Raw genomic sequence first — 25,421 nt, 5'->3', positions numbered from 1 at the left:
CAACTTTCTTAGAAGACAGCAGCTTGTGCACTAATGCTGTATTTGAAATGGATGTGAGTAGTTGGCTTTCAGCGATGTGCTTTAAAAGAATTGGTGGGTTATGTTCGCATAAGCAGCCTCAACCTCAGTGCTTAAACCCCACTGATGGGAGAAATGGTTCCGTAACTCCCCATGTGGTCCCTGCAGATGATATGGGATGATTTGACCCCTGACACCTGGCCACTCTCGCCAGAGGTGAGCCGGTCGGGAGCACATCCAGCCGGCTCCATGGGAGAGAAGGTTCAGTAACTCCCCATGTGGTCCCTGCAGATGATATGGGATGATTTGACCCCTGACACCTGGCCACTCCCACCAGAGGTGAGCCAGTCGGGAGCACATCCAGCCGGCTCCATGGGAGAGAAGGCATAAAGGCTGTGTCTCAAGGCCAGTCTAAGGTCACAGGACCCACAGCAGGGCCCAGCTTGTCCTGCCCTCACTGGAGCCTTTTCTGAGCATTCTGTGTAGAATTATAACCCCTCAGCCACTAGGATTCCCTGTTTTCCTTTTCCTGCCTAATTGTCTCCATGGCGCTCATTAGCAAGTGACCTCTTCCATATTTTTTATTCATCTTATTTATTGTCTTTGCCTTCATGGAAGCGGAAGCCCCACGAGGGCAGGAATTTTTGTTGTTTCATTTGTTGCTGTGACCTCAGCGCCTAAAACTGTCTGGCACATAGTAGATGCTCAATAAATATGTGTTAAATAAATAAAAACTATTGTCCAGATATCTCATATTTGCCACAGAGAGTCCTTGGCTTACTGTTTGATGATGGAGGAAGTTAAACCACTTCGTTAGGAGGGGCAGGAAGCTTCCGTTGAGGATGGATGATTGGCAGGAATCAGCCAGGCAGAGATCGGCGGGGAGGCACATCTGGTGAAGTGCCAGCGTGGCGGTCGCTGTGAGGCCAGAAATCTGTGGCCTGGGACCAGAAAGAAGGTGCCTGCTGCCGGAGGAGTGAGCCAAGCGGAGGGCGGGCTGAATCTGGATGGACGTGTGGGTGAGAGCCAGATGGAAAGGGCATGTGGGCCATGCAGGCATCACGGAGTTTGTCCTACAAGAAATGAGGGGACAATTCCTCATTTTAAGTAGAAAAGGGGTGTGGCCGGGACCATGAAAGGCCTCGCTCCTAGGCCCTTAGCGCATTTAACACATTTGCTAAATGAATGAATACGGTAACAAATTAATCACCCCACTGAATTTTAGTATCAATTATAACTGCATGGGCACAGGCAGGGGCTGCAACCTAATTCAGATTTTTCACCCCACTCTGGGGTAAGTTTGACTACTATCTTTACTGTATTATTTGTCTGTCGTTCTGTAGCAAATGAGCCCAAACCGTAGTGACTTAAAACAATAAACGTGGCTCTGTCTCAGGGTCTCTCATCAGACTGCAGACAAGATGTGGTCCAGGGCTACAGTCATTTGGAGGCTTGGCTGAGTCAGAGGATCCACTCCTGAGGCAGCTGACTCCTAGGGCTGGCGAGTTGGAGCTGAGTGCTAGCAAGAGGCTTCAGTTTCTCCCCGAGGCTTCCTCCTCTACATGGACCCTCCGCCGACTGCTTGAGCACCCTCACAGCATGGTAGCTGGCAGCAAATGTTGTATCCTCTTCAGGACGCAATCTTGGGAGTCCCAGAGCATCCCATCATTGCATTCTATTCATTAGGGGTGAGTCACTAAGTCCAGCCCATGTCCAGAGGAAGCAGAATCAGATGTTACCTCCTGAAGGGAGATGTGTCAAAGATTTTGTGGGAAAATTTTAGAACCACTAGAACTATCCTAAAAAAAAAAAAAAAAAAAATCACCATCTTTTGGGTACCGAACAAATGTCAAGAGCCGCGCTATTTTATTTACACTCTCAACTCCATCCTCCAACCTGCGTCTTGCAGGTGGGGAGACTGAGGTTCACTGACTTGTCAAAGTATCAAGGCTGGAAAGTAGCAGAGCCAGTACTTGAATCCAGTCAGTCTAACTCTGATTCCAAAGTGGCTTCTGTTTTGTCCCGCAACCAGCAGACCTTCACCCTTTCCCCAAACCACACACAGAACCTTAAGAAAAAGCTTGGCACTCTGATCACATATAACGCATCACCTATTAGTTTTAAACTACACTGCGTTGCAAACATAAAATTATATTAAAGTGAATGTCACTGTTTAGAATTCGTGATAATCATTAAGGCTTATGACATCACTTAAACTTTTAAAACAAGTTGATGGTAAACACATTTTAAATGGGATCATTTTCACAGACACTGATGATGCAAAGTTCAAAGTCATATTTTCGTTAAAGCAGACTTAGCAAGATTCATATGACCTAAAACTTTGTGGATGAGAATTTATGTCTCTATCCCTCTTGGAAATGATTAATGTGAATATTTCCCCTGAGATAAACACTTTCACTGGTTCACAGTTTCCAGCTGATTTTCTTCTTCATTCCTAAAGATATATGGAGTCTTAGATTTTATGTTTTTCCTATTTTTATTTAAATATGGTATGATCGAGGATCTCTCAATGCTTTGAATCCAAACTATGAAAAATAAGGTGCTAATAAATGTCTTTTTAGCGGTACCTCTGATACTTGTAAACATGTAAGAAACATCAGTCACAGCTGCACACAGAAGCCATTCTGCTGAATTTGAGAGGTGCTTCTCTCCGAACGTGCCTGCTATTTTTTTTTAAAAGCTTATTTTAGAAGATCCTGAACATCTGTCCTGAACAAACCAGCGGACACAAAGGAAAATGCAGTGGAATAGAGGCTCCATAGCTCTGAGAGAATGAGTTAGAGTTGTGTTTCCCCATCTCTAGGCTGTGGCAGGCACCTGCCTTCCAAATCAGCTCAGACCTATGTCTGCATGAGGCCCAGGCTGGCCTGGGAGAGGCCAGGGACAAGCCCACGGGCTTCTGGGATTCCTTTCAGGATCTCCCACTGGAAGTTCCCTATCTTCCCCAGAATGCATTTCCATTGTTTTTTTTCTGCCAAGTCACTACTCTCTTTCCTCCCTGAATTTTTACCTAATCCATATACAGTACATATTCTCTTCTTTTCTCTCTCATACTCTGTCTTCCACATCTCCCCCCCCCCACACACAAGCACACAGGCACACACACAAACTCGGTATGAAGGGAAGCTCTGCTTCTGTCTGCCTGTTTTAGATACAGTATCTACTAATTTGGAAAAGAAAATCCTGACTCTTAATAGCTAACATCTATAGAAAGGGCTCACCATGTGCCGAATAATCTTTCAAGGGCTGGTTAAACACTAACTTAATCCTCATCAAAACCCATAAGGAAGGGAACACTATTGCCCACATTTTATCAATACGGCACCAAGGAACAGAGAGCACGTGATACAGCTATTGCCGCCTAACTAAGAGTGGCAAAGCCGAGTTCCAAACCCCCATTCCCTCAGCTGCCTCGCAAGCAGTCTCTGGCTGGCATGTACAGGCAACACGATCTCTGAGTGCTAAAAGGGTTTAAACTTGATCTCCAGCGGACAGATCGCTTTTGCTCTGTCAGCTCTACATTTCGGGCCATTTATAATCCTATTACTGAGTGGCTCATGAGTCCATGGATTTGAATAGAACATGGACCAAATCACACCCCTCAAAACAGCTACACACAAGCCAGTGAAAGACTAGTATACATGGTATATGTTAATATCAACATTGCTCTCAATGCTATAACATCTGATATGTGTATTTTACATCAGGGAGAAAGAAGCAGTTTGACCTGAGCAAACATCCTGTGAAATGCTGGGGAGGAGGTGGACCTCTGCGGCTTTGGAAGCAGAGGGCCTGGGTTGGCATTCCGACCACTTACAAGTTACTTGCTCTCTGTGCCTCAGCTTTCACATCTGTAAAATGGGCACCATAAAGATACTTGTTTTGTAGGCTTGAGGATTAAAGGAGTTCATACATATTAAGCTACTGGAACCATGCGTGAAATGTCATAAGCTCTTCAAAATGCTAGCTGCTATTCCACTCGAGCAGGAACTACTCTCACCCCCCATTGTTTAGATAAGAAGACAGGGGAAAAGAAGAGTTGGCTGCCTTGCACCAAATTCTACAGCAGGCAGCTAAACCAATGTTTGACTTCAAACCAAAATTCTTTTCACAACCCACAGTCTTTCAGAGAGGCTAACAGGAAACAACTGCATTGTACAAGTTGCACCAATAGTCTCTCTGTGTCCTAGTCCCTTACCACTCCACCCCCTAAAACACCATGTGATGGCGTCGTTTCACCCACAGAACAACCCTGGCCAAGGCAGTAACGTTGCTGATTTACCACGTGCACTATTAGGAATTGCCCAAATGATGCTAATATTTCATATTTCCCAAGAATATAAATTCCCCCAGATTGAGGTATACTATCCTAAATTATTAAATAGTCCACAGTGAATTCCTTCCCTCTCCAATGCCATTTTTAGAAATCTTGCTGAGTGGCAGCCTGTCATCAGAGGCGGCCATGGGATAAGAAGTGGAGAGAGGCAACCAGCCTAGGGCAGGCTGACCTTTTGCTCTTGCCTGTGGCTGGGTGGTGACACCATCCAAAGAGCCCACGCAGAGGCGGCCCATGGGGGAGGGGGTTCGGCTCCCCCAGGGCTCCAAGTACACACACGATCTGCTGATCAGCCCCGAAGGAGGTGCCACCCCCCGTTCCCAACATCTTTCAGGCAGTCGTGTGAGACACACTGTCCACTCTAAGCTGCTCATGCCTCGAGGCTCTTGGTTTCACCTGTGCACAAATACGAGGGGCTGGGGTGGGGGGAAGGGCTAGGAAAATCATCACTTTTCAGTACGGCCCTGCATGTGTCGTGGATTCCTAAAATGTGCCCTGTTCAACAGGTACAGAATGTAAAAGAGCCCAAATTCTCCCCTAGAAGCTTACGGCAGGCTGGGGCAGCGCGGCCAAATTCAATTTCTGCGGGAATGGGATCAAAAAGAAGCTAAGTTAATGTGTAGACAGGAAAAGTAGTTTGTAGAGGGTGGACCTTGAACTTTGACCTTAATATTGAGGAAAGAGTGGGTAGCAGAAGACTGACTGTTCTCCAAGGGTAAGAGTGATTGTCAGGACAGAGGGTGGGACGCAAGAGGCTGACCCTCCGCTTGAGAGCCGAGGGACTGTTTAGTGGTGTGGGTGTCAATGGTGAGGAACTGAAGATGCAGACGTGTGTGGTTGTGGGACAACGGATGCATGATTATTCAATGGAAAAGCAGTTTCACTTGGACGCCCTTGACACTAAAATGTCTTCAAAAGGCTAAGTTGAGACGCTCCCAAAATTCCTCTTTCCCTTGGGACAGCTTCATGGTGTGAGAGTTACCCAGGGAGTACTAACATCTTACATCTGAAAAAAGTGAGCATTAGATATCTTTATAAATATTTCCTAATTCCACTTTCCATCCTGGCTAATTGAGCAAATGATATCTTTATTAATCAAATAACTTAAGAGAGGGCAATCAAACATTCCCTGACATAAGCTTCAGCGATATGTATTAATTCAAAGAGAAGAGATGTAGCTTCTTCCTCTTTTTTAATCTATTTCTAAAAAAGCCTTCATTCGATTTGATACCTTTAAACCTATCTGAGGGCATGTTTTGCACAGCCTTTCTTAGAGAATGGGCCAGAAGATTACCTCTCGGAACCAACTGGGAGAAGCATGGTATTCTCTAGACCACAAAAGAAAAGCACAATGTCATAATATAAATAATAGCGTACAAAATAGAAACCAGGGTTAAAAGCTGACTCTTACCAATAGAGGGATATTTCGCAAATGATAAAAGTCACCAAGATGTGATTCATAAATCTATGTATTAATACAGTTTTCATTTTAATATCATTTCTTTGATGATTTCATAATAAAAATGTTTTCTATTTTCCCCAAATAAAAGTGGAATGTGATTCATATGTGAGAGTATTTCATATATGCATAGATTTTGATTTAAGGGAAAAATCCCTATGGGGGGCATAAAAGTTGGAAAAGCAATATATATGCAGTAGAGCTAATATTCAATTTATGTACCCATTAAAAGAGTAAATTTGTACATAAAGTCCCTTGAATTTAAAGAATTTTATAGAAGTACATTCTTAGTACTGCTCTATCTTAAAACTAAATCTTAAACACACACACACACGCACGCACGCACACACACGCACACACACACACACGCACACGCACACACACACACACACACACACACACACGTCCCAAAGTCAAATGGACAACTATCCAGTTAGTATGAGCTTCTCTCCTCAAACCCTGATTCCTCTCGTCAGCTGACGTTGACTTCATTTTTAGGATATTTTAGGCAAAAAGAAAAATACTTTTTGGCTAGCTTCTCCAAGATAATAAGCTCGTTTCCCCTCCCTCACATGACGCAGCCCCAGGTTGCTTGGGCAAGGCAGGTGACAGGCTCAGTGTCACCTCTCCTTCCCCGATGATAATGATCCTCGGTACCAGCTTAGCCGCTTCCTCCTGAAACCTGGGGTGTTTCGCCTCAGGCTCTGTCTCTTCTTAAGGGAAATTGGACGCAGCTTAAAGATTTGACTATTCTGACTTCCACAGCTCATTAAGATAGCAGCACAAGCACCGAGTCCAAGAACCTCCACGAGTGTCCTGAGTTTGCGCGGCGTTTAGCTTCCACTTCCGGTGGGTTGCATCTTCCCAGACACTGGACCACATTGCCCGGTGGTGGACGTTACACGCAGCATCTCTTCATTTGCTTGAACAGAAATGGTCCCATTTCTGCTCTCATCTGGTAATTATTTCCTCTTCCTACACCCCATGGTCCCTTCCCATGCCACGTCAGACGAATAGTCAAAAAAGAAAAGGAAAACAAAAAGGCATAACGCCGCATGCACACAGGACTAACAGGTGTTATAAGCAACTTCCTGCCTCCCCTGTCGGTCAGCAGCATCAGTATCTCCTCCATTGTGATGGGCTGGCAGGTACGATGGACCAGGGGGCCCAAGAGCTTCACCTGCTGGCCAGGGGCGGTCTTCTCTGTCCTCTCCTACTATGATCTTTTGACAGTTCTTCCAGAAAACACTGTTTTGAAGACAGAAAGGGGCCTAATGCACCATCTGAGTTCAAAGCTCCAGTCAAAGTACATACACTCACAGTTCTTCCAAACCGTCACTTTTCCTTTGTTGATTGCTTTCCACTGGTATTTTTACTCCAGTCTTTCCCCCCAAATGGCAGCTCAGCTTCCAGAAACAGGATTGTTGCCAGCTCTTTAGTTGCCTCCCTTCCCCCCTGGGCTGACCGCACAGGAAGTAAGTGCCCTGGTGAGGCTCCACTCACCCATGGCAGAGTCAGTCTCCAGCTGCTCTGGACAAATGAAAGAATTCAGATTCATCACAGCTCCAGCCTGCAGAGAGGAGAGCTTCAGACCCTGCCAGAAATATCCAGTTCCCAGACCAGTAGTGTTCTATTAGCTAATATGTTTAGATGATCACTCAGTATCTTGGAAAGAAAAGGGAACAAGACCCCCTGATTTTTTTCTTTTTTTCCTGCAATTCCACACTTAAAGAGAATCCCAGACCAGGATGCAGGAAGGTCTCCAGGGTGACCTTCTCTCCATTTCCTGCCAAAGGATGAGTGGGCCCCTGAGACCATCCAGCAGCCCATGGAGGAGGTCAGGGCTGTACCTCTCCCCAAATCTCAAGGCTGAGCAAGCTTTCTCCACTGGGACCCATCTTGGTGCTTTGGACCAGGCCATTGTTTAATGAGAAAAGACGTCACTGTTTGAAATTTCACCATGGATTCAGAATTCAAAGGCGAGAGGGCGAAAAAAAAAAAAAAACTCTTACAGATGACAAGCTTTAGAAATATAAAGAGCTCCTGTGTAGAGCAGCGATCTACCAGATGAGTCAGTAGAGAGCAGAACTTAAGAATTAGTCAAACAGTGTTGGATGTGAAACAATTGGAACGTGGGCAATGTGGCTGCTGTACAGTGTAGTTCCAGGGCCTTTCCTATAAAGGGAAAGGAACCGAATGCCTTTCTAGTACTATCATCTCCCACCTTCCCTCTGATGGTACCTTGGCTCGTAAAAAAAAAAAAGGCAGAAGCATTTATTAATTCAACAGAATTTTAATAGACCCACAAAAGCCAGCATTTATATGATGGATTTGATCCTTATAACAACAATATGACCTATGAACTATTACAATTCTGTTTTAAGCGTTGAGGAAACTATAAAAGGAAGCTTATTAAAGTCCAGTTTCTCTGCTGACCAGTGCCCACTGACTTCGGAGGAGTGAATCCCACCGACCTCTTCAGCAAAGATTATCTTGGTTTCCTAAGTGTTCCTAGGTCTTCTTCCTCCACGTCTTAGCCTTTTCCCTGCCTAGGCACTAAACCTGCGTCTGGATCACTTTCTTTTTTTTTTTTTTTTTTTTTTTTTTTTTTTGCGGTATGCGGGCCTCTCACTGCTGTGGCCTCTCCCGTTGCGGAGCACAGGCTCCGGACGCGCAGGCGCAGCGGCCACGGCTCACGGGCCCAGCCGCTCCGCGGCACGTGGGATCCTCCCGGACCGGGGCACGAACCCGCGTGCCCTGCATCGGCAGGCGGATTCTCAACCACTGTGCCACCAGGGAAGCCCTGGATCACTTTCTTTTTAGATGCTGTATACCACCTAATTAATGGTGACCTCAACTTGGACCGGCCTGTTCATTTTGCTCATACGTGTCTTTGTTCTCCAGATGGGGCTCCACCTGCCATGCACTCTCCAGTAAACACAAAAAAACAGTCTGGAGGGTAAGCCTGAAATATTCATATCGTCACCCACAAAGTACCCTCAAAGCTCACTTGATACATTCCACATGTCCCCTCATCTCCACCAGTGCAAAGGTAGACACTCGATGAACTAGAACCAGAATTCACTGCTGTCTGTGCAAAGGTTCACATCCCGCTTCCTTATTAACAATTGCCTTCGTTTAGGTTGCTTGCTATCCATTGCTGATAATGACAAACTTCATTGTCAATGACACGTTAAATCAACCAGCTACAGTATTTTGAATGTAAAAAAAAAAAACTCCTAGTGAAGAATAAAAAATAGTAAAAGAAATAAAAACCAAGTGATAATAAGCAGAACTGGAAATCTTGCTGTCACTAACAAGGGGTGGAGTTTGTGAAAAAAAATTAAATAACCATTTTATCATCCTCGTTAACCAGTGGGTATGCAGCTTTGACCATAAGATGTAACATTTTCAGAAGTACAACTTAGAATTGCTAACATTAACAGGGAATGTCATATTACACAGGGTGATATTTACGAATATTATACATATCCGATATGACATTTATATGTTATATAACAGAAATGTTTTATTATATAGGCCATGCTTAATGAAGGAAGGGGAAGAGGAAAGAAGAAATAAACAAATGAAAGAAGGTGTGTTCACCACATTGCCTGATGACCGCGGGCGCTGGTCTCCCTGCCTTCACCTGGCTCATCTTTTCCGTTCAGCCTCCACGCTGCTGCCAAGATGGCCTCTAAAATAAATCTGACAATTCCGTGACCCCACACCCCAGCCTACAATCCTTCTGCCATGCGCAGTGGCAGTGGCTGTCAATTCTTCTTGAATGTGGCTCACAGAAAGAAATACGTGTTATGTCTTGATCCCGTACACACACACGGACACACACACACACACACACACACACAACTAAAAAATAACTTCCGGGGCTTCCCTGGTGGCGCAGTGGTTGAGAGTCCGCCTGCCGATGCGGGGGGGCGCGGGATCGTGCCCCGGTCCGGGAAGATCCCACGTGCCGCGGAGCGGCTGGGCCCATGAGCCATGGCCGCTGAGCCTGCGCGTCCGGAGCCTGTGCTCCGCAACGGGAGAGGCCACAGCAGGGAGAGGCCCGCGTACCACAAAAATAAAAAATTTAAAAAATGAAGCATTCAGGCTTTCCGGGTGGCGCAGTGGTTGAGAGTCTGCCTGACGATTCAGGGGACGCGGGTTCGTGCCCCGGTCCAGGAAGATCCCACGTGCCGCAGAGCGGCTGTGCCCATGCGCTGCAGCCGCTGTGCCTGCGCGTCTGGAGCCTGTGCTCCGCAACGGGAGAGGCCGCGACTGTGAGAGGCCCGCGTACCGCAAAAAAAATTAAAAATAGAGGGCTTCCCTGGTGGCGCAGTGGTTGAGAATCCGCCTGCCGATGCAGGGGACGCGGGTTCGTGCCCCGGTCCGGGAAGATCCCACGTGCCGCGGAGCGGCTGGGCCCGTGAGCCATGGCCGCTGAGCCTGCGCATCCGGAGCCTGCGCTCCGCAACGGGAGAAGCTACAACAGTGAAAGGCCCGCGTACCGCAAAAAAAAAAAAAAAAAAAAAAAAAAACCTTCGGTGGAGAACACCGTGGTGGTTGCCAGTAGCTGGGGAGCACTGAGGAGCAGGGGCGGCTGTAAGCGGCTGGCACTCGGGAGCGTTGCAGGTGGTACAGCTCCGTATCCGGATTGTGGTGGTGACTGCACCAGGCTACACGTGCAGCGGTTTCACACGGGCCTCCATACGCACCTCAGACAAATGAGTGTGTGCAGAACTGATGAATGCTCAGTGAGCTCTGTGGACTATCCCACCGTCGGTTTTCTGACTCTGACATTGTACTGCAGTTGTACAGGACGTTAACCTTGGAGGAGGCTGGACGAGGGGTACCTGGGACCACGCTGTACGTTGCTTTGCATCTTCCTATGAATCTGTAATTGTCTCAGAAAAAAAAGATCTTTTAAGTTGAAAGAAGGAAAATACATTTCACAGACGATACTTAGGTGATATACACTGATATTTTCTGTACTCTTCCTTTGTGTGTTTTTTTTTTTTTACTGAAGTATAATTGATTTACAATGTTTTGTTATTTTCAAGTGTACAGCACAGTGATTCAGAAAAAGAAAGATATATATATTTTCTTTTTCATATTCTTTTCCCTTATAGGTGATTACAAAATATTGAGTAGAGTTCCCTGTACTATACAGTAGGTCCTTGCTGGTTATCTGTTTCATATATAGTAGTGTGTCTGTTAATCCCAAACTCCTAATTTATCCCTCCTACCCCCCCCCACTTTCTGTGTGTGTGGTTTTTTAATACAGCTTATAACCCACCAAATTATTTCAAGACACACAATTTGAACAACACTGACTTTGAGAAAAAAGTCCTAATTATCTAGCATGATCAGGCCCACCCAACTTTCTGTGCTCCTCTCCCATCAATATCTCTGCTTCAACCCTACCCTCTAATCACAGGAAATCACTTGCACGGGGTCTGGATCTCCTGGGAATGCTCTTCTTTATATATTCTAGGCAAACAGTCATTCTTCAATATAAGCTCAGTGCCTGCTTTCTGACACCTCAGCCAAGCGCATCCTCTGGTCCCCTTAGCGACTTGCACTCATGTCTTCTCTCATTCACCTCACAGCCATGTCTGACCTTGCCCTTCAGAGCTGAGCAGCTCTTGCCGGGAGTCGAAGGCTTGTTCAACCTTGGGGCTCCAGTGCTTGTACAACCTTGGGACAGAGTCTCACAGTAAATGCTGAACAAGTAAGTGAACAAACGATGGAGGTGGGAAATACATTGGCTTTTGTCTACTTCACCTTGCTTCTGACTCAAAACTAGTGGGACAAACTCTGTGCGGGTCTTCTCTGTATGTTAATCACATTTGGGTTCATTCTGGTAACAAAAATGTGTTCAGTGTAGAGAATTTAGAAATGTAGCTACGTAAAAAATTAGAAAAGAAAATTATCATTAATCTCACTCCCCAGAGATGATCACCACTAATATTTTGATGTTTTCTTAAAGTGTTTTTTATGATATATATATGTATATGTGTGTGTATATATATGCAGAATTTTACATAGTGGGAAACAATGATTATATGATTTTGTGTCATTGCTTCTTTTTTTCTAAGATATGTTTCATAACAAACATCTATTCATGATACAAACTTTTTGCAAACTAGGAATAGAAGGAAGTTTCATTAATCTGCTAGGAAGAGTATTTTATGCTTTCCAATTGTCCTTCCATTATCTTATTTCTTTTTCTCTTGCCTCCTTTTAGGCTATTTTTCTCTTTCTGTGTTTTGTTTTGTTTTGTTTGCTTTTTAAATTGAAGTATAATTGACCTACAACACTATGTTAGTTCCAAGTACACAACATAGTGACTCAATGTTTCTATACGTTGTAAAATGATCACAATAAGTCTAGTTACCATCTGTCCCCATACAAAGTTATTACAATATTATTGATTGTACATTTTATCTCCATGACTCATTTATTTTGTAACTGAAGTTTGTGCCTCTTACTCTCGGTCATCTATTTCACTCAACATCCCCCCCTCCCCCCGCCCCTGGCAGCCACCTGTTTGTTCTCCGTATCTATGAGTCTGTTTCTGTTTTGTCATGTTCACGCATTTGTTTTGTTTTGTTTTCGATTCCAAATGTAAGTGAAACCATACTATATTTTTATTTCAAGTCTGGCATTTCACTTAGCATAATACCCCCTAAGTCCACCCGTGTTGTCGAAAACACAAGATTTCATTCTTCTTATGGCTAGAGTAATATTCCATTATATACATTTTCTTTATATATGCATTTATAGATACATTTTCTTTATCAGTTCATCTATCAATGGACACTTTGGTTGCTTCCATATTGTGGCAATTTTAAATAATGCTGCAATAAATATAGGGGTGCATGTATCTTTTCAAATTAGTGTTTTGGTTTTCTTCAGAAAAATAAGCAGAAGTGGAATTGCTGGATTGTATGGCATGTCTATTTTTAATTTTTTGAGGAATCTCCATACTGTTCTCCATAGTGGCTGCACCAATTTACATTCCCACCAACAGTGCACAAGGGTTTCTTTTTCTCTATGTCCTCACCAGCACTTGTTCTGTGTTGTCTTTTTGATAATAACCATTCTGACAGGTGTGAGGTGATATCTCATTGTGGTCTTGATTTTCATTTCCCTGATGATTAGTGATGTTGAGCAACTTTTCATTTGTCTGCTGGCCATCTGTATGTCTTCTTTGGAAAAATGTCTAATCAGGTCCTCTGCCCATTTTTAATTGGCTTTTTTTGTTATTTTATGGTAAGTTGTATACATTCTTTGCATATTTTGGATATTAACCCCTTATCAGATATATCACTTGCAAATATCTTCTCCCATTCAGTAGGTTGTCTTTTAGTTGTATTGATAGTTTTCTTCACTGTGCTAAAGCTTTTTAGTTTGATGTAGTAACATTTGTTTATTTTTGCTTTTGTTTCCCTTGTCTGAGGCAAGAGAGCTAAAACAAAATATTCCTAGGACCAGTGTCAGAGACTGTACTGCCTATGTTCTCTTCTAGGAGTTTTGTGGTTTCAGGTCTTACATTTACATCTTTAGTCCGTTTTGAGTTTCTTTTTTGTATATAGTGTGAGAAGGTAGTGCAGTTTGCTTCTTTTGCCAGTAGCTGTACAGTTTTTCCAACACCGTTTTTTGAAGAAGCTGTCTTTTCCCCATTATATATTCTTGCCTCATTTGTCATAGATTAATTGAGCATATAAGTGTGAGTTTATATCTGGGCTCTCTATTCTCTTCCATGGGTCTATGTGTCTGTTTTGTGGCAGTACTATACTGTTTTGATTACTATATCTTTGTAGTATAGTTTGAAATCAGAGCGCATGATAGTTCCAGCTTTGTTCTTCTTTCTCAAGATTGCTTTGGCTATTCAGGGTCTTTTGTGTTTCCATACTAATGTTAGAATTATTTCTTCTAGTTCTGTGAAAAAATGCCATGATATTTTGACAGGGATTGCATTGAATCTGTAAATTTCCCTGGGTAGTGTGGTCATTTTAACGATATTAATTCTTCCATTTCATGAACACAGTATGTCTTGCCATCTGTTTGTGTAATCTTCAGTTTCTTTCATCAGTGTCTTATAATTGTCTGAGTGCAGGTCTTTTAGATTTATTCCCAGACATTTTATTATTTCTGGTGAAATTGTGAATGGGATTTTCTTAATTTTTCTTTCTGATAGTTCATTGCTAATGCATAGAAATGCAACAGATTTCTGTATATTAATTTTGTATCCTGCAACTTTACTGAATTCATTTATTAGTGTTAATAGTTTTTTGGTGGTATCTTTAGAATTTTCTATGTATAGTATCATGTCATCTGTAAACAGTGACAGTTTTACTTCTTTCCAATTTGGATTCCTTTTACTTTTTTTCTTGTCTGATTGCTGTGGCTAGGCCTTCCAATGTGTCATTGTTTTTCGATTAACTGTATATTTTGAACATTTTCTATGTCATTCAATATTCCTTGAAATGCCATTTCTAAAAACTTCATTATAGGGATATACCATAACTGTCCTCCTGTTTGAACACCTAGCTTGTTTTCAGCTTTGGCCACTATAGATAATGTTGCAATGACTGTCTTTGATAATGAATTTTCATGAAAAATCACTCACTATCATTGTGTAATATCATGTTTTCATGTTGGCTAGTTTGATAAGCAAAAAATAGTATTAGTTCACATGGGTTGTTGGAGGACGGGAGTGGCCAGGAGGGTCTGTGGGGTGTCAGGATCCCAGAACCCCCTGACATACTTCACTGGAGTCTGGCCTCAGAGCAGTGTGATCTGGCCCAAGGGTGTGTAGGCATTGGTGATAAAGTTCTTGGAATAAAAATCATTGTCCAGGTTACATAGGAAAGCATGCAGATTCTCCAGGGGGCCATAAAACACACGCACACATACACTCACACACACACAGCAGACACAGTCCCAGCTCTTAGTGAAGCTTGATCCGCCTCCTATAGATCATGGCCAGGGCCAGGTCCCCGTGCAGACACACATCTCCCAGACTCCCCCCTCCCCACTGCAGCCACAGGGACCCTCCAGGCCTGGCTCAGCATGAAAGGGACACAGCCCTGGGCCCATCTCCCCTGCTTGGTAGGAGCTGGGCACACTGGGGGCACTTGGGCAGCATCAGAGGTGAGAAGCCCCTGGAATTCCACCTGCTCCCCAGGACCCAAAACAGGGGTGCAGCCAGCTGCCCTCAACTTCCCTCTCTTTCCAGAGGACCTCTTTCTCCTTCCACAGGTACACATAAACACTATCTCTAGCCTCGTAAAGAGGAGCAGATAAATGCCGCATTGGTTTTTAAGAGTGTTGAAATAGGACTTAGGACAGCGTTCTAGCCATGGGGGCTGCTATTCCCTGATTGTGTGAGGAGAGGCACAGGACTGGATGTCATTATTTCTCCTTTGCCCCCAAAGGATGATATTCTTAGTTGCCTGAACAGAATGAGAATGGCATGAGGTCATCGTGGTGACCACACTCTGCAAAGGGGTAGCATTGTTGCACATGGAGGGTAGGATAGCTGTAGGTGAAGGATAGCATTTTCACAGGCGCGTGTTGCATTGCTACAGGTGGGCAGTAACACACTCCTCTACATTGTGTACACACACCTTCCCAGCCTGGCACCTCACCTGGGGTGGGAAATGCCCCTCAGAGCCAATGCTATGGACAAAGAATGAACACCAACACTCCCATCCTTTGCAACTTTGCTGCCCAGCACACTCATTCTCTGTGTGGTGCTGGCTGTTATTGTGCCCAAAGGTAAAAATAGCTCCACTTCTAAGCTTCACCTCAGTAAATTAGGACAATGGTCAGAGGCCAAGGATCTAGCAGAGGGAACCTTGGTAGCAACAATGGGATAGCCCTTCAGACCAAGGGAAGGTTAGTCCTGGGGCACAACCTTCATTAATTTGCCTTCACTCACTTCATCTCTCTCTGACAGCACCACCCACCTAAAGATCAGATGCATGTTCCTGGATACTGAATGGCCTTTGAAAAATGAATATGTTCAACAGAGTCTATTTATCTTGGGGGGAAATGAATATAATTCCAGTCAGTTTCAAATGATACTATTTTTTTTTAACTTGCACAGTAGCATATGGTTAAGGTAAGGTAACGTGTCAAGCCAATATCTTTTGTGAATCCAGGGCAAAGCTCTTTTTCCAATGACATAAGGTAATTATGAATAGAAGGGTGATCCTCCTTCAAGTCCAGCAGGAGCTCAATTCTGACTATTCATATTGGTCATACCCACTCGGAATGACAAAACCATTTGATGGACGGCAGACAGATATGCATTATTCACAGAGACGTCTTCAAAGAATTCCATAAATTATAGGTTTCCTAAAACTGAAAGTTCCAGTGAGCTGGCAGTGAATGCCAGGGTGAAGAGGTGTAATCAGCGTGAATATTGTTCCTGGTTAATTTGTCCCTTATAGGTGGCTGCATTTCATGCCCCAGGAAGAAAGGCTGTCTTTGTGCCTTTCTCAGCACTGCCTTTACCTCTTCCCAGAGGTAGCCTAATTCACTGGTCCTTGACTCTGGCTGCGGTACTCAGATAGCCCTGGAGTTTTTAAAACCCCAGTGCTGGATCAAACTCTAGAGATTCTTCATTGGTCTGGGGAGGGGCTTGGGTATCAGCATTTTTAGTCTCCCCGGTTGATTCTAATGTGCAGCCGTGGTCTCGAAACGATGAACTAATCACTACAGTTCCTTAAGAGATGTGCATATATATATATTTTTTAACCTAAAGAGAGTTGTTGTGAGAACAAAATAATTTCATACTTTCCCAGTATACTTAGATTCCAAACAGTGCATCTAAGTCAGGTCCAGAGAAACCAATAGAACTGATAGAATGTGTCTCTCTCTATATATATGTATGGTGGTGGAGGGTGTGGAGAGAGAGAGAGTTATTTGAAGGAATTGACTCACGTGATTGTGGAGGATGTCAGGTCTGAAATCTACAGGGCAGGCCCGCAGACTGGGGACCCAGGGAAGACTTACTGTTGCAATTCAAGTCCAAAGGCAACCTGAAGGCAGAAGTTCTCCCTCCTTGAGAGACCTCAGTCTTTTCTCTTAAGGCCTTTAACTGATCGGATGAGACCTACCCACATTATGGAGACTGATTGGTTTGACTTAAAGTCTACTGATTTAAATGTTAAGCACATCTAAAAAGGACCCTCACAGCAACTTCTAGACTGGTGTTTGACCAAACAACCAGGCGTCATAGCCCAGCCAAACTGACACAAGATTAACCACCATGGTGAGCTTCACTTGGTGTATCTGGACAATGCAGAGATGACTCAGGTCTGTGTCCACCCAGAAAAGTGCTTCAGCTCTGCTCCTTCCACTTTTCTCCAATTATTTAAATGATTCACTAAGGACTAATTAGTCAATGTGTTTACCTTCAAAGAGCACAGGAGTTGTTAACTGGTAAGTGATAGGCACCCAGAAGATAGAGAGAGCTGGGGAACAGAGCAGGAAATATTTGAGACCGGGGTCCTGGAATCAGCTGCAGAGAGAGATTTGATGAGATCTCAGACAAATGGACAACTGACTGCAGGATCCAGAACTAAAGTACTGGCCTCCACTGCCATTTAGGAACTCCAAGTAGGGAGCCCTTGACACAGAGTCGGTCGGGCAGATGGGGAAGTGGTAATGAGCGGGCTACAATCCGCGGGACAGGAGAACTGTTCCAAACCCTGTGAAGCGGGAGCCAGAGGCAGACCTGGAGGGGAAGCTCTGCTTGCTTTGGCCACTGAGAATCACTGTCACATCTGAAACATGTCCTCAACACAGTTGTGGACAAATAGTTTATCTTCCAGCTGTTTGAATAAAGCATAGGACGTAATACCAAGTTGAAATATAAGACATGCCAGTCGAGGAACTCTTCCCTGTTTATTGTGTTGGACACCTTCCAGAACCACACCCCACTCTTTCCCCATCCTTGTTGGCCTGTGTCAGCTACATCAGGGAACACCCTTGCTCTTGGCTTCCAGCAGGAGATGGAGCAGGAAACCGGAGGGATGGAGAATCCTGAGGTTGGAGAACACACAACCCAGGCTGGCTGACAGCATCCCCCCACCAAAAGTCCTGCAGGCAGCCTCTTCCTCTGCATAAGCCAGAAAGCCAAGTACTCATGCAATCCTTTGAATTGTGAGCCAAACAAGCCACTGTTTTCATGGAACAGACTTTTACCAGAAAGGACTATTGAGAGACAAACGATGGTCCTTCAGACTAGGGTATTTATGAGGCGTTGTCTCTAAAAAGAATGACATGACCTTGTCACTTCAAGGACGACTACTTACAGAACTTGCTGCCAGTGACAAATGCCTAGCTTTCAAGTGAAAAGGAGAGTGTTGGAAAACTCATCTGTTACCATGAGCTTGAGAGCTTCCCAGTATTTACAGACTCTGCTAATGAGATGGAGGGAGGATGTAACAGACCTGACTATGGCATCATTCGGAAGGTCTGTACAACTGAGTGAACAATATTTTCCAAATGACCAATGAATGAAGTTACAAAATCACACACAGGTAAAAGACCCAACCACAGTGCACAAGGGACCAATGGATTATAACCTAGCAGAGTTTGAAAAGTTTATTGATAAGGTTTCAAATTCTACAACTGCAACTAACTTTTAAGAAATTACTTCTTGTCAAATTCTAGTGTAATATCATCTGAAAATGCTATTAAAAGGCTTCTCCTTTTATAACAGAGGCCACATTTCCCCCAGCTCTTTCAACCCAAACAACAAATTGTAGCAGACTGAGTGCAGAAGCAGATAAAAGAAACCAGCTGTGTCTTCTACTAAGGTCTGCAAAAACAATGCCTCTCTTCTCACTAAAACATTTTGTTTTAGAAAATAGAATTATTTTTCATGAAAATGTTACTTATTTTAACTTGTAAGACTTTATTATTGTTATGTTAAATCAAGTAATAAATAAATCCTTCCAAATTTCCCATTTTTAATTTCAAATCCAGTAAATATATATAGAAATGACTCACAGAAACAAAAATTCGTTGATATGTTAAGTAATTTTAAAAATTACTTAAATTTTTGTCAAGGGGTCCCAGGACCCTAAAGTTTGGGAAATCCTGATCCAAGCCCTGGTGTTCCACGACCGCAGCTGGGCTGGGAGACGCCCACCCGGGCAGCCTTCCATCTCTGAAGCATGTCTTTGCTATAATTGTCCCCTCAGTTTGCCCTTGCTCTTTCTCTTCATCTACCCGAAACTTGCCCATTCTTCCAGGCACATCTGAAGGATCTCAAGTCCAAGCAGCCCTTCCTGGGAACTGTAAGTCACACATCTCGCCATCACGGACATCCACTGCTCTTACAGATGCCTGTGCCTTGTATTATATCGGCTTGGCCAAAAAGTTCATTCACTTTTCCCAACCCGAACGAACCCTTTGGCCAACACAATATGTTCTCTAGTCGTCCTATGTTATGTCTCATCACACCAACTTGGTCGTAGTCTTTAAGAAAAGAGACTCTGCTCGGTGAGCCTTTATCTTCCTATACCCAGCCCATGGATGTACAGCTGCATCATTTAATGTAAATGTGATCATCCAATTTGAATGGATGCATCTGGATAGGTCATGACCAGGCTTTTGCCACACACCTTCTCCCTTAGAAATCCACCTTCTCCCTTAGAAACCCACCTTTCCTCGTGGCCTTTACATTTTCATCCTTGTGTGAATGAAGAATCTTCTATACACAGTTTTCCTTGATCTGCTAACAAAACTTTTCTTAAACTGGGTGGCTGATTAGCTCAATGAATGCTAACTGGACAAGCTAGCCTATCAACCCTGGTGCTTCAGTTTTCAAAATTTTTAGATGGCTCCCCCAGAATCTCAACTGTGTTCCCTGGAAGAGCTATGGTGAGCTAAGCATCTTTTTAAAGCTGGAGGAGACATGAGGATAACTGTGAGAATGTGTATAGGTTTAAAAAAGGAATGTTAAAACCACAGACATAATCATTATATTAGAATGGTGGATTACAGATAATTTTCTTCTGTTTCACAACTTTTCTGCAATGTGATTTGTATTAATTTTTAAAAATTCCATTATATGTTTAAAATCTCCATTTCTTAAAGGGGACTTGTGCCGGTTAGGACTTGTGATTACATGTATCAAAAGCCAGTTGTGAGAATTGCATGGTATACAAATGATATTTCAATAATGCTGTTATTAAATATATATATATACATATGCATGAAATACTGGGTAGTGGGGAAAAGAATTCTGGGAAGTCTGAGGAATACTCTCAGGATATTGACAGAAAACAGAGCAAGCTTGACAACCCAGAACGCAGCCATGTTTGCACCAGAAAGTCTAGTTAAGGCTCTAGTGCTAACGGTCCCTCCCCTGGACCCTCTCCACTGCTGTAAATTTCTGCAGACAGCTTCACAGGACTGGGCGGGACCATCTGATTGGTCAAGTTCAGGTCACGCCAGTGTCAAGAGGCAGGGAAGGGAGAGATTTGTTCCCTTCTTTGGCTTCTGTTGGGGATCACGGCCCTCCCTCCCACTAAGATCTACACAAGGAAGGCCCCCAAGTAGAAGAGTTCAAATGTTGGAAGCCAAAAGCTGGCACAGAACCGCCACATACAATACAAAACTGTAGCATTGGAAGGGGCTACAAATAAAAATGACAGTAAATGCATTACAGTGGGTTAAATGAATAATGCTCTCCATTCACTTAAGAAAAGTATTTTCTGTCTGTTGAGGATGATGTTGAAAAGACCCAGTTCATCTAGACTCTACCCCATGGCAGCAAATACCTAAATTCACCATCATCACTCCTTTTAATTATTCCAAATCTTGCCCTTTCTTCAAGACCAATCTTTTAAAAAAATTTTTATTGGAGTATACTTGATTTAAAGTATTGTGTTAGTTTCTACTGTACAGCAAAGTGAATCAGTTATACATATACATAAGGGTGGATGTATGGGGAGTACTTGACCAATCACTTAACCGCCACTGCCACCATCTCTGAGGTTCACCCAGTAGGATAATACTTCGGAGTTTCTCTTTGTTCCTTTCACTGAAAGGGTAGCATTCGTCCAAGAGTCGACCAGAGAAAGAGAAAACCTCACTAGAAACTGATTTTGTTTTATTTTTTAACTTTTATTGAGGTAAAATTCACATTATGTATAATTGACGATTTAAAAATGTACACGTCTGTAATGTTTAGTGTATTCTCTTTGTTGTGCAACCACCAGCTTCTTCTAACTTCGAAACCTTTTCATCACCCCATAAAAACGCCCCCTACCTATTAAGTAACCACTTCCCTGGTGACCTGTAATCTGCTTTCTGTCTCTGTGGATATATGCCATAAAAGGAATCATATAACATGGGACCTTTGTGTCTGACTTCTTTCGCTTAGCATAACCTTTTCTTTTTTAAAATAAATGTATCTATCTATTTTATTTTTGGCTGCGTTGGGTCTTTGTTGCTGCATGCAGGCTTTCTCTAGTTGTGTTGAGCGGGGGCTACTCTTCGTTGCGGTGCGCGGGCTTCTCATTGCAGTGGCTTCTCATTGCGGTGGCTTCTCTTGTTGTGGAGCACCAGCTCTAGGTGCACGGGCTTCAGTAGTTGTGGCATGTGGGCTCAGTAGTTGTGGCTCGCGGGCTTAGTTGCTCAGCTGCCTGTGGGATCTTCCCGGACCGGGGTTCAAACCCATGTCCCTTGCACTGGCAGGCGGATTCTTAACCATTGTGCCACCAGGGAAGTGCCTAGCATAACCTTTTCAGGGTTCATCCTAGAAGCTGATTTTACCCCATTGTAGAAAGAGGGCAAAGGCAGAGAGTGATGCCACTTTTTCTTTCACCCAAGAAGTGTGTTCAGAGGAGTTCTGGAGAGGAACTTCTTCCACCAACCCCACTTTTTGTTTTTAATTTTTATTGGCGTAGAGTTGACTTACAGTGTTGTGTTGGTTTCAGGTGTACAGCAAAGTGAGTCAGTTATACATATATCGGTACATATACCCACTCTTTTTTAGATTCTTTTCCCATATAGGCCATTACAGAGTATTAAGTAGAGTTCCCTGTGCTATACCTTAAGACCCGAGTATTGAGTAGAGTTCCCTGTGCTATACTTTAAGTCCCCACCCTTCCTTCTAGGAAGTTACATAGTCCTTTTCTGTTAAAACAATCACCTACCCCTTGACTGAAATACATGTATTCGCAAGCATTCTAGAATCTAAATAAAAGCAAATGTTAAGAAGAGAAGAGTAATCTTTATGCCAATTACAGCTGTTGAGAAAACAGTGTCCCAGAAACTGGTATTAAGCAGACAGAAGCCAACAACAGGTCTACCTGGAAATATGATATAGTATGTGGCAAGTGGACTCCAGCTCAAGTCCCACCTTCTCTATGTCCTTGTCTCTATGGCAAGTTACTTAACTCTCTAACCTAGAGTTGCCTCAACTGCAAAATAATAACAATAGCACCTACTTCTTAGGGATGCTGTTGGAATTACATGAGATAATGCACGTAAGGTAATTCCCAAGTGCCTTATTCATAATCACTTGATAAATGTGAGCTATGATTATTATACGTTGACCTCAATTCAGATTTCAAGCTTCCTTCTTCATATAAAGTAATAATTATCACTTTCAATACCTCTGGTTTCAGCATTAGTAGGAGGCAACAGACCCAACAGCCTGACATGTAAGTAGCTACTTAATATTAGAAGCTAGCGAAACTATTAGGAAACTTGTCACTTAAAAAAAGGAAGTGGGTTGAATGTGATTTTCATCATTTTGTCCCAACATTTAAATGGTTAAGTGGGTAAATGATCCTGCTAAATGGTTTCACCAAGCATTTCTATTGCAGGGCTAAAACACAAAGGTTTGGTCCCTCCCTTAGAGCATGATACGCAGGCAAGCAGGAAACATTACCACTCTGGCTTAGGAAAAGGAAGAGGAAATGAATTCACATGCTGGGGAGGGAAGTAGGGACCAACCACAAAGAATGCAATGCAGTCGTGAGCACCTCCAAAGGATTCTGAAATGTTATTCACCGCTGAGAGAGGAAATCTGAGCTGACGTGTTATTTTCCGAGCTGTTTATTAATGCATTGACTGTGGAAGAAGCAGGAGCAGACTTCAATCCCAACCCCCAATTCAAAGTCAGTGCCTTGTCACCTTGCTGGCTGAGGAAAGCAGGGGAAAATGGTGAAGATTCGGAAAAAGCTGTTAAGAACAGTTAAGAACAGAAGAAACCTGATCTTTTCCCTCCTTGCATGAGTCTAACAAAGCTTATGCTTTCAGTGGGAGCATCTGAAGTGGAATTTCCATTAATTTGGGGTCAGAAGAAATGCCTTCTGTTCAGCCACCAATCCATCAGCCCAAATGAAGGAGGCGGTGAACATTTTCGACCAAGTGAAATTCTCTGTCTCTGGACTAATACCAGAGCCAAATAAATTAATCAGACCTGTACTGACCACTAAGCCTCAAAATGGAATCCGTGCTGATGGGTCCTAACTCTGCCATTGACCAGTTCATGAGAAAAACAGACCAAAAGATGACTTGGGCCAGCCTCACTAAAGGCCAAGAGGTAATCTTGCTACCGTGGTGAAGAGCATAAATGGTCTTTCCACACAAGCTCGCAAACTGACCTACAGCTATCTCTCCCAAGAGAAGAGGTAATAATAAAGGGCATTAAAATGCATCTTGTGAGATTGGAGTTAGATAGAAAGAAGCATTTGCTGTTACCAAGAGGTGTCCAGAATTAGAATCCGTTATCAGCCGATTTCAGCTCCTTTGATTCCTCCTCTTTGGGACATTTTAACGATCAAACTGAATTTGGGTACCACTGTCAACGTCAACTCCTGACCAGAAGTGCGTTCGAGCAACTCGGTCAAATGCAAAATGAGTCAACAGATTGAAGGAAGAGTTCATTTCAAACTCTCTCAGGCCAAGCACAAAGGCCATCCCATGTCTCTGCCTGTGCTTGTAGCCCACTGTTTACACTAGAAGCCGTGGGATACATTGACACGCCACCGGCTACTTGAAAATTCAATTCAGCCAGCATCTATCACGCAACTATTACTGCAGAGTGTTGTGCAAAGTTCTGGGGGATTCACTGATGAATGCATGTCTAGTTTAGGCCGTGCCACAGCTTAAAAGCTTACTGGAAAAACAGATATGCAGACCACTACAGTAAAAAAGCAACATTATGTAAGGAACAGAACCGGAGAAACGAGCAAATGCTGCGGAACATAATTGGGCTGACTCCCCTTCTCCCTACCCCACAGCCCTGTCACCTGCTAATGACAGTTGCCAAAGTAAATGACCCAACGTTTGAATCGCTGCCATCTTCCTATTATGATTCTGCACATGTCACCTTCCTGCCGAGCCCTTAATCAGCACTTTCACTTCCGTCACCGTGACGGCAAAGACCTGACTGCAGAGCAATTGCAGAAAAGTCGTTTTTTCACCCTCACCAGTGTGGTTGGAAAAGTTACTATCTTCAGAGAAAGTAGAAACTCATAAAAAAAAAAAAAAAAAAAGTGCAATTTTCCTCTTCAAGGTCTTCACAAAGGTACCTGATATAATAGTATTTTGCAAAGCAACATATATGAAAATTTCTAATTAGCATATCATGGGATCATACACCTCATCTTTTTTCTTCCCTTTGATCTCTTCCTAGTTGTAATTAAACCAGCTGTGGCTATTTAGACCTTTTTCATGCTCCAAGAACAACCTCTACATTTTATCAGAACCATTAGAAAAAAGTAAAGTCTTAACATTGCTTTCAATGAACACACCAGGATCTTATTTGAGCCCATAATTAACATCCGGTTTAATCCAGAGCAAATAATTAATCTAATCTAGCAGGCCTCGGTGAGAGGCTCCTATAGGAAATGCTCTTCGTGTACCTGATGGAAAGGACTAAAAAGAACTAGCCCACCAACCACCTTCCTCAGCTTCGAAAGACCCATAAAACTTTAGAATCCTCAAAAATCTTTGAAACCTCCATTTCCTAATCCAAAAGGACGGAGCAACTAGGCACTGTGCTAGAAAATGCTTCACCTTTAACCTACCTGCCCCCGGTAGGGCCTGCATCGCTGTCCCTCTCCTACAAATACAAAGAGATTCAGAAGGGAGAGCTCGGATCTGAACCCAGGTCTTTTGAACCAGTGATCTGGTTCCTGCCCTGTGCTGACTCCTCAAGGTGAACCACATTCATGACCTACGCATGTCAGTGGAGCAGCCAGGGCTCCTGCGGTCATGAAGGTTGAGTCTCAGAGAAGCACATGTCTGGACACAGCAGCCTCGCTTCCCAGTCTTCTGCTGAGAAAGGAGGTATTATGATTCCTCCAGGACAGATGGTCCATCTTCATTTCTCCCTCCTTCTTATTCTTTATTCTAAGATGATCTTCTTGATTTCAAATATTACAAAATATTCGGAGTAAACACCAACTGAACTCCCCTGGGTTGGCCAAAAAGTGCCTTCAGTTTTTAAGTAAAAAGAAAAGACACATCTTTCATTTTCACCAAGAACTTTATCGAACAATGTATTCACCCTTTTGTTCCACTACCTTCTGCAAT

Source organism: Kogia breviceps, chromosome 3 (assembly GCF_026419965.1).
Source record: "Kogia breviceps isolate mKogBre1 chromosome 3, mKogBre1 haplotype 1, whole genome shotgun sequence".
Lineage (NCBI taxonomy): Eukaryota > Metazoa > Chordata > Mammalia > Artiodactyla > Physeteridae > Kogia > Kogia breviceps.
Note: the sequence above shows the minus strand (reverse complement) of the source record.